This window comes from Nicotiana sylvestris, chromosome 3 (assembly GCF_000393655.2).
Source record: "Nicotiana sylvestris chromosome 3, ASM39365v2, whole genome shotgun sequence".
In the NCBI taxonomy this organism is placed as follows: Eukaryota; Viridiplantae; Streptophyta; class Magnoliopsida; order Solanales; family Solanaceae; genus Nicotiana; species Nicotiana sylvestris.
The window spans coordinates 201,160,742-201,170,805 of NC_091059.1; positions in this window are offsets into that span (position 1 = coordinate 201,160,742).

Here is a 10,064-nt window from a genome sequence, read left to right on the forward strand (position 1 = left end):
ACCACCAATCCGCTCGAATCTAGTCATAAGTTACTTAATCACATTAATAATTACTAAATGAATCATCCCCAATGCATGAAAATAGATTTTTCAAGGTTTTTCCCAAAAAGGTCAAAAATACCCCCGGACCCACGTGGTCGAAACTCGAGGTTCGGACCAAAACCCGGTTACCCATTCCCCCATGAATCCCAATATATGATTTGTTTTTAAATCGGACCCCAAATTGAGGTCCAACTTCTCAATTTGTAGAAAACCTAGGTTCTACCCAAAACACCCAATTTTCCCCATGAAAATCTTTGATTTGAAGTTGAAATTATGTTAAAAGATGTTAAGGAATAAAGAAATTAAGTTAAAAATCACTTACCAATCGTTTTGAAGAAGAAAAGTTGTTTGGAAAATCGCCTCTTAGGTTTTGGGTTTTTGAAAAGTGAAAAATGACTGAGATTTCCGAACTTGTATACCTTTCTGAGGACCTGGCGCGGACCGCACAAAAATGTGTTGCGGCCGCGCCGAGTGGGAGAAAAGTGGGGCTTCTTTGAACCCTTCCAGCGCGGACCGCACTGTTTTGGTGCGCGGCCGCACTGGTTGACCTCAAACCCTAGCCTTCAGACTCAGCCACGCGGACCGCACAGAAAGGTATCGTGGCCGCGCGGCTCCAGCGCGGACCGCGCGGAAATAACCGCGGCCGCGCTGGTGTCTGCAACACCTGAACCTGCATTTTCTTAAGTCCAAGACCTCCCGGGCCCCATTCAAAACTCACCCGATCCCTCGGGGCTCCAAACCAAACATGCACACAACCTTAAAAACATCTTACGGACTTACTCATGCGATCAAATCGCCAAAATAACATCATATACATAGGATCAAGCCTCAAACACATGATTTTCTTTCTTCAACTTTTATAACTCAAATTCTCCATTTTTAATCCGAAACACGTCATATGACGTCCGTTTTTAGCCAAACTTTACAGATAGTGCTTAACACATATTTAAGACTTGTATCGGGCGTCAGAACCAAAATACGAGCCCGATACCTATATTTTCTAACCCCTTTTTCATTTCAAATTTTCATATCAAATTTCAGAAAAACAATTTCTTTCAAAAATTCATTTCTCGGGCTTAGGACCTCAGAATTTGATTCCGGGCACACGCCCAAGTCCCATATTTTTCTACGAACCTCCGGGACCGTCGAATCATAGGTCCGGGTCCGTTTATCCAAAATGTTGACCGAAGTCAACATTATGCATATTAATACGAAAATTCATCAAATGTTTCACATAATTCACATATTCTAACATAAAAACTTTCCGGCTACGCGCCCGAATTGCGCACGCCAATCGAAGCAACTAAAAGCGAGGTTTTCAAGGCCTCGAAAGCACGGAACAAGGAAGAACTACGGTGATGACCCTTCGGGTCGTCACAGTAATAAGGGTGGATAGTTCGGATCAGGTTGCACGACGTAACAAGGAGAACTAAAAGAAAATATTGATATTGTTGTTTCTATTCATTTGATGGGATCAGGATGCACGCCGCATCGGTTGTTGTTATGTGTTCATATTTGTTGAGATCCATTATTGTGATGTTGAAACACCCTTAAGGATTGGTTATAGCTGAATACTAGTAGGACAGTTGGATTCTGAATTTATTTAATGTCAATTATTATTTATTTACATTTGTATCTCTTTTCCGTTTAGTATAAATTGTTGCAGGTTGTATATATTGTATGCCCTACCGTAGCCTCGTTACTACTTCGTCGAGGTTAGGATTGGCACTTACCAGTACATGGGGTCGGTTGTACTGATACTGCACTCTGCACTTCCCGTGTAGATTTCGGAGCTAGTGGCTGATTAGAGTTCGAGGGTGCTGCCTTCAGTTCAGGAGACCCAAGGTAGTCCTGCAGGCATTCGCAGGCCCTGACATCCCCTTCTATCTTTACTATATTCTGTTTTTACTTTTCTTCGAAACAGATGTATATTTTTCTTTCAGAACATTACTTATAGTAATCCTAGACAGTTCGTCAGTTGTGACTCCAGTTCTGGGTAGATGTTATTTTGGATTTCGTTAATGTTCAAGTTAAGCTTTTAAATTATTTCTTCCGCATTTATTTCTGATGATTCATCTTGTTAAGTCATATATATCTGAAAGATAAAGGGAAAAAAGGTGTAATAAAATGTGACATTGGCTTGCCTAGCGAGTTTAATGTTAGGCATCATCACGGCCCCGAATGTGGAAAATTCGGGTCGTGACAAGTTGGTATCAGAGCTCTAGGTTTCTTAGGTCTCACAATTCATGGACAAGCTAGGTAGAGTTTGAGGGATCGGTACAGAGACGTCTATGCTTATCCCCTAGAGGCTATAAAGTTTAGGAAAACTTCACATCTATTCGTTCCTGTGGTGCGACTTGATTTCTCAATGTTAATTGAACTTCCACTATGTTCTTTCGTAGATGGTGAGAACACGTACCGCTTCATCAGCTGATCAGCATCCCGAGCCCTTAGTAGCAGCTCCTGCGAGGGGGAGAGGCCGAGGCATGGCTCAGCCTAGAGCTCGAGCAGCAGCACCAACGGCGGAGCCTCAGGTAGAGTTTAAGGATGAGGTTCCGGCCCAAACAATTCCAGCGGGGCCAACTCAGGTCTTAGAGGGGTTCATCGCTACCCCGGTACTCTAGGATGCTCTAGTCCATCTAGTAGGCCTTATAGAGAGTGTTACCCAGGTAGGCTTACTTCCTGTAGCACCAGTCATCTCTCATGTTGGGGGAGGAGCACAGACTCTCCCTACCCGCACTCCGAAGCAGATAGCTCCTCAGTTTCAGACTCTAGTAGCTCAACCAGTTGGAGTAGTTCAGCCGGGTGTGGTAGCTCAGACCGATGATGGAGCAGTTATGTCTGCTGATGCTTTGTGGAGGTTGGACAGGTTCACCAAGCTTTTCACTACTACCTATAGAGGTACATCTTCAAAGGATCCCTAGGGCTATTAGGATAGTTTCCATGAGGTTCTTCGGAACATGGGGATAGTGGAGACGGGTCGACTTCGCTGCCTTTTGCTTATCAGGTTCCGCTAAGAAATGATGGAGGGATTTTTGTTTGGATAGACTAGTTGGGTCGCCTTCTTTGTTTTGGGATCAGTTTTCTTAGCTATTTCTGGAGAAGTTTCTCCCTGTCACTCAGAGGGAGAACTATTGGAGGTAGTTTGAGTGTCTCCAGTAGGGTTCTATGACCGTCACTCAGTACGAGATCAGATTCATTGACTTGGCCCGTCATGCTCTTTTTTATACTTCCCATTGAGAAAGAGAGAGAGGGTGAGGAGGTTTATTAAGGGACTCGCTCAGTCTATCAGATTGCAGATGGCTAACGAGACCGGGAGCGAGATTTCTTTCCAGGATGCGGCCAATGTGGCCGGCGAGTTGAGGCAGTTCTATCTCAGGGGAATGGTCAGAGGGTCTGATAAGAGACCTCGTCATTCGGGTAGGTTCAGTGGTGCCTCATCTGGAGGCAGGGATTCTTTTGGTAGGGGCCATCTTCCCAGGCCGTTCCACTGAGCACTTCAGGCATCTTATGAAGCTTCAGGGGGTGTGGTTCTTATGTACCTCCTTCAAGACAGTCAGATCCTATCAGAGCACCTCCTTTTTAGAGCTATTATCACGTTTAGTCATCCCACCGGGGTCAGTCTCAATTTTCTCAGCCGCAACATTCAGGTGGATGTTTTGAGTGCGGTGAGTATGGTCATATCCAGAGGGCTTGTCCGAGCTTAGTGGGTGTTCAGTCGCAACAGTAGGGTTCTCGTGTCATGATTCCGGCACTACCCGCCCAGCCAGCTAGAGGTAAAGGTCAGGGAGCCAGAGGTAAGGGTCATCCCGCTAGAGGTGGAGGTCAAGTCATTAGAGGTGGAGGTCAGGACCCTAGAGATGAAGGCTAGCCAATAGGAGGTCGTCCCAGAGATATGGTTCAGGGTGGTATGGCCCAGGTCCAATGTTATGCTTTACCATCCAGGCCTGAGGTTGAGGCATCCGATGCTGTTATCATAGGTACGGTTTCAGTATGCAGTAGAGATGATTCAGTTTTATTTGATCCAGTATCTACATACTCCTTTGTGTCTTCTTATTTTGCTTTGTATTTGGTTGTACCTCGTGATTCTTTTAGTGCTTCTGTTTATGTGTTTACACCAGTGGGTGATTCGATTATGGTAGATCGTGTCTATTGTTCATGCATGGTCGTTATTGGGGGTATTGAGACCCGTGTAGATATCCTACTTCTTGATATGGTAGACTTCGATGTCATTTTAGGGATAGATTGGTTGTCACCTTATCATGCTAAACTGGACTGTCATGCCAAGACCGTGACCTTAGCATTGTCGGGGTTGCCTCGTTTGGAGAGGAGAGGGACTCTTTTTCATTCTACTAGCAGGGTTATCTCATATATGAAGGCTCGACGTATGGTTGAAAAAAGGTATTTGGCCTATTTGGCGTATGTTTGCGATTCTAGTACTGATGTTCCTTATATGGATTTTGTACCCGTTGTTCGTGAGTTTCCAGAGGTATTTCCTACAGACCTGCCGGGGATGCCACCCGACAGGGATATTGACTTTTGCATTGATTTGGCTCCGTGCACTCAACCTATTTCTATTCCGCCATATCGTATGGCCCCGACAGAGTTGAAAGAATTAAATGAACGGTTGCAAGACCTGCTTGATAAAGGCTTTATTAGATCTAGTGTCTCGCCTTGGGATGCGCCGATATGGTTCATCAAAAAGAAAGATGGATCGATGAGGATGTGTATCAATTATCGGCAGCTGAACAAGGTCACCACCAAGAACAAGTATCCATTGCTGAGGATTGATAATCTTGCCATGCTTTCGGTTTCCTGGTTCTCTCTACTCCTCCTACTTGGGGCTCACCCTTTCTTCTTCTTCTATGGGATCCTCACCGGGTATTGAAGCTGTAGGTGAGGTAGAAGAGGCACTGTCACTACCCGCAGCTGAGCCCTCAGACAACTTAGAAAAATTTGCACTGACGCTTGGGCAATAGGGGTGCCCGGAGATGTATCTCTCAATATGTTCCTCTCCAGCCAGTTAGGAACATATTCTGGCATGGAGTCTGGGTCGGATGCCTCCTGGGAGGGCACATACTCACTTCCCGAATGGGAAGCAACTCTATCAGCAGCCCTTATTATCTTCCAGGTATCTTTGATAGCTTGCGGACTTGGGGAGTCAATTTGATCACGCCTTTTCCTCTACCCTAGGAGGACTCTCCTTTTCCTTGTTGTTTTCTACCACCGCCTCGTGATTGAACTATTGTCTGCCAGTGGAATTCAGTTGAAACTTGTTAGTATCAGAGTATCAGACGAATCAAAAAAGAAAATAATTGCAGACACAGAAGAAAATAGTTGTAGACTGCAGACCGCACAAAATGTAGTGCGGCCGAAAAGGGACCACCGCGGACCGCACAAAATAGAACCGCGGTCCACATTGAGGTGGGGGTGATACTACCTACACTCTAATAAAGTCCACCGCGGACCGCACAAAATTGTACTGCGGTCCGCATTAAGGCACCGCGGACCGCACGAAATCCACTGCGGTCGCGGTCCTCAATTCTCCAATTTCTGAAGTTTCACCACCGCGGTCCGCACAAAATGGCATACAGATTGCGGAGAAGCACTGCAGACCGCAATAAATCCACCACAGACCGCGGTAAAACACAACCAGTAATACCAACCTAGGGTTTTAGATTTTACTCAATTTAAGCCTAAATGCACATATTATGATCCCACTAGGTTGTTAATCATGGTATTTAACTAATTAATCCTAAACTAAACAACTTATGAAACCCTAAGCTAAAAAATTAAAGAAAAAGGGGAGAAAAAACGTAGAACTAACAATTTAAAAGAAAATAAAGCATATTTAAAAGCTTAGTAAATATGAAAAGTACCATAAATGAGATACAATGTAGATTAATGAGACTCAGCAGTTGAATTCGAGCAGGTAGGAGTGATGAACAATGATTTTTTTCTATTCAGTGTGCAAAAGAGCAAAAGGTTTAAAATGAAGGCCTCAGGCCCTATTTATAGAAAAAGGACCTGAGGCCTACTTCACCTACCCACCGCGGACCGCACAAAATGCCACCGCGGTCTGCGATACTCACAAGTATGAATCACTGAGGAGACGTCCACTGCGGACCGCAAGAAATGCAATACGGCCGCAGTGGTCCATCGCGGACCGCACAAAATGCATTGCGGTCGTGGTGGCAAACTTCAGAGAACCCTATTTTTGACCAATTAACTCTGCGGACCACATTGAAATGTTGCCCCCGCACTAAGGCCTTTGCGGCCGCACTTAGACCTATTTGGATGATTTGGGTTGTATATATGACGCTATTTTCTTTTATTATGCTTTCTTTTTACTTTTGGTATGTACATAATTTTACCATTGTAGTTTACTTTTCGTACTTTGCAACTTTGGTCTGTATATAAAGTTACTTTCTGATGTAGATATTCATTTCCCCCTTATGTATATTCATCTAAATCCCCTCTTGTACATATTTATTCTACTTTCCGCATTTTCTCTTTCATAGCTTCTTATTTCATTTTGATAGCTTCTTATTTTGAGTTTTACGTTCAATAAGCCTTTGGTTTTCTTAATGCCACGATTCTTTCCAAAGGTGGAATTTATGTGAACGGGGTGGCTCTTCCTGATGATGGATGGCATGACAACCTTCTTAAGGGTTTGGGTCCGTTTTCTTTTTGCTTTTTTGTGTAAATAGAAGATAGTGAGTAATGGTGCCTCAAGCAAAGCTTCACTTAGGCCTAACACATTTGCCTTTGATCCTATGGTCAAAAATAAATTGTTGTGTATAGGATGGTGAGAGTTGTGACCTTGAGACTCTTGTGTTGGCCGATAATCATCAAGTGGTTTTTCGGGACCATTCATGTTGCTCAAATCTTAGCTAAGGTTGTTCTGGGCCCCCGACTCTATCTCTTTACCAATCCTATAGCTTGTGTGGTGATTTGAATTGCAAGTCCAAGTACCGAGCCATGAGTTTAAAACTTGCCCTGAATATTTGTCTAGGCGAAATTCTAAGTGTAGTTTTACTTGAGATGTGATTATAGGCTCTCCTTAATCCAAATAATGTCTTGAAAACTTCCATAGCCTACCAATGATAATATCCTTAGTCAACCTTTTTGAGCCATAGACCTTTTTCTTTCAAAAAATCATGATACAAGCCTTTACCCGTTCTAAAAATATCCTCTCTTGGCACCCGATCTTTCCTTAGCATAAGGCAAAAGCATAAGTTTGGGGGAGAGACGAGGAATGCAACAAAGTAGTAAAAGGTACAAAATGAAGAAAAGAAAAGACAATGAAAAATAAATAAAATCAAAAAGTCAAAAAAAAGAATGATCGATGTAGAAAAAATGAAGGGATTTAATAAAAGTGAAGAGATGAAAGGTGTGGAAAGTTGAGAAAGGAAAAAAAAGGTTTGAAATGAACAAGAAAGAGTGACAGTGTGTCTCTCTAACCCCTAAGAAAGAAGTTAAATGACTCAAAAAGTCAAGAGAATGTGTGCCAAAATGAATCAAATGAAGTGCTTAAAGGAAGATAGAACCCACCTATACCAAATATTTCCTACCCTAAACCAAAAGCCTTCACTATATCTCTACGAAAGCCCTATATGATCTTGAGTTGAATGAAGCTTATATTAGTGGTGACTCACATAAGGGGCAAGCTTATGGTACTTATCCGGACTTGTGACCTTTCTTTGAGAGAGATGAGTGTGTTTTCCACAATCCTCGTTCTGAGTGTTACAATCTAAAAGTGAGGGTTGCTTAGGAAAAGTTGAGGAGTATGAGTTTGGGTCCCACAATGACTAAAGTAGTAGAAAGAGTTTCTTTGATGGGTTGAGTCAACTCTTGATGCTCTTGTGTCGCACCAAATCCATGGTGTTTAGGAGGTCGAATGTTGTTAATGATTCATTTGAATTGAGGGCAATTATTAGTCCCAATTGATGCTAGATGAGGTCACTTTAGGTTAGCTGAATTTTCTTGGATTTATTCTTAAGAGGTGAGTCTTATTTTGTTTACTTGAGAACAAGCAAAAGCTTAAGTTTGGGGGAGTTGATAACTAGGGATTATAGTTCATTTTACACTCCTTTTTACTTGAGTTTTAATTAAAAATGTATATAAAATAGTCCCAAAGGCTTACATGTTGTACTTGTTTGCAGGGTTTGGTAAAAAATGTGACAAATAGTCAAAACCAACTCAAAAAAGAGTGAAACATGCACAAATACCAAGAACAAATCCAAGCACAGTTGCAACAGATCCACTGCGGCCGCATTCCATTTAGTGTTGTCCGCAGTGAGGAGATTCAGAGAGGTGCATATTTTGGAAACTCAAGCACTGCGGCCGCAAATCATTTTGTGTGGACCGCAATGGCCTCACTGCAGCCGCAATCGAGTTTGTACGGTCCGCAAAGATGGGGGTTCAGAGAGTTGGGAGTTTGGAGGTTAATGCCAATGCGGTCCGCGGTCCTTTTTGTGCGGACCGCAGTTGAAGCCACCGAGGCCACAGTGCATTTTATGCGGCCTGCGGTGGCCAAGTTCAGAGAGCAGAGACTTGAAGCCAAAAGGCCTCACTACGGCCGCACTCCATTTCTTGCGGTCCGCGGTACCCCCGCAGGGGTATTTTTATCCAGAAAATTTGGCCTAGTATAAATACTTTCTTTTCCCATTTTTAGGTCATCCTTTGTAATCTAACTTTCAGCTGAGCACGTGAATGTTAGTTTTTGACTAATTTGAGTAATTTTATAGTGGGTTTATCATTGAATCTTCAATTATTAGCATGCAATTAAATCTTATAGGTTATTCTTCATCTATTTATTTGCTTTTTTCCATTATTGTGAGTAGCTAGACCCATTAGCTAAGGTTGTGACTCAATCCTAGTGTGGGTATTTGATGGGTCTTTTGATTTAAGGCTTAGATGTTTATGGTTAGTTGATATTTGGACTGATTTGTGTTTTTCATGTTGAATTAGTGGTTGCAAACACTAATTTGTGCCTATTTGACTTGGGCTCTTCTTGAGAAAGAGAGCTTGAGTCTAGAAAAATCAGTCCAACAAGGAATTGAAGTGTAATCAAGAGATTGATAACCCCAATTAAAGGGTTAAACCTAGAGATAGTAATATCTGACTTGAGCCTATATTTCTTGCACAATTTTGACACCCAATTGGTCTTGAGAAAGTCAATTAGGGCAAAGTCAGTCAAGCTACCGAGAGGTATAGACTGAGTAATTCTGTGCATTTGCAATATCACAATCCCCAACATAACGTCTTTGCCTTAGGCTTTAGATCATGTCAAGTATTCACCTAGGATAAAGTCACTTCCCTAGTGCCTCTTTAACTAATTATAAACCCTACAAGCAATCATTCTTAGTTTAATTTAGCTTATCATTAGCATAAATACTAAAAGCTGCTTCGACCACTCTCGCCACTTTGTAGTGGTGTAGGGTTGGCTCCGATCAGTCTCCTAGATTTAAGATTGAGCTTGCGGAAAACTATAAACTAAGTTTGACTAAAGTAAAAACTGACCTTATTCTCCAGGCGGGACCCCTGATTTCAATAAAACTAAAGATTAATAACTTAAGAAAACTAAAAATCTATCCTAGGAGAAAATTCATCAGGCTAGATTTTTTATCTTAGGATAAAGATTCATCAGACTAGATTTTGTATCTTAGGATAAAGATTCATCAGACTAAGATTTTGATCCTAGGAGAAAATTGATCGGACTAGGTTTTCTATCTTAGGAGAAAGATTCATCAGACTAAGATTTCTATCCTAGGAGAAAATTCATTAGACTAGGTTTCTTATCTTAGGAGAAAGATTCATCAGACTAAGATTTTGATCCTAGGAGAAAATTCATCAAACTAGGTTTTCTATCTTAGGTGAAAGATTCATCATACTAAGATTTCTATCCTAGGAGAAAACTCATCAGACTAGGTTTTCTTTATTAGGAGAAAAATTCATCAGACTAAAATTTCTTATCTTAGGAGAAAAATTCATCAGATTAAGATTTCTTATCTTAGGCG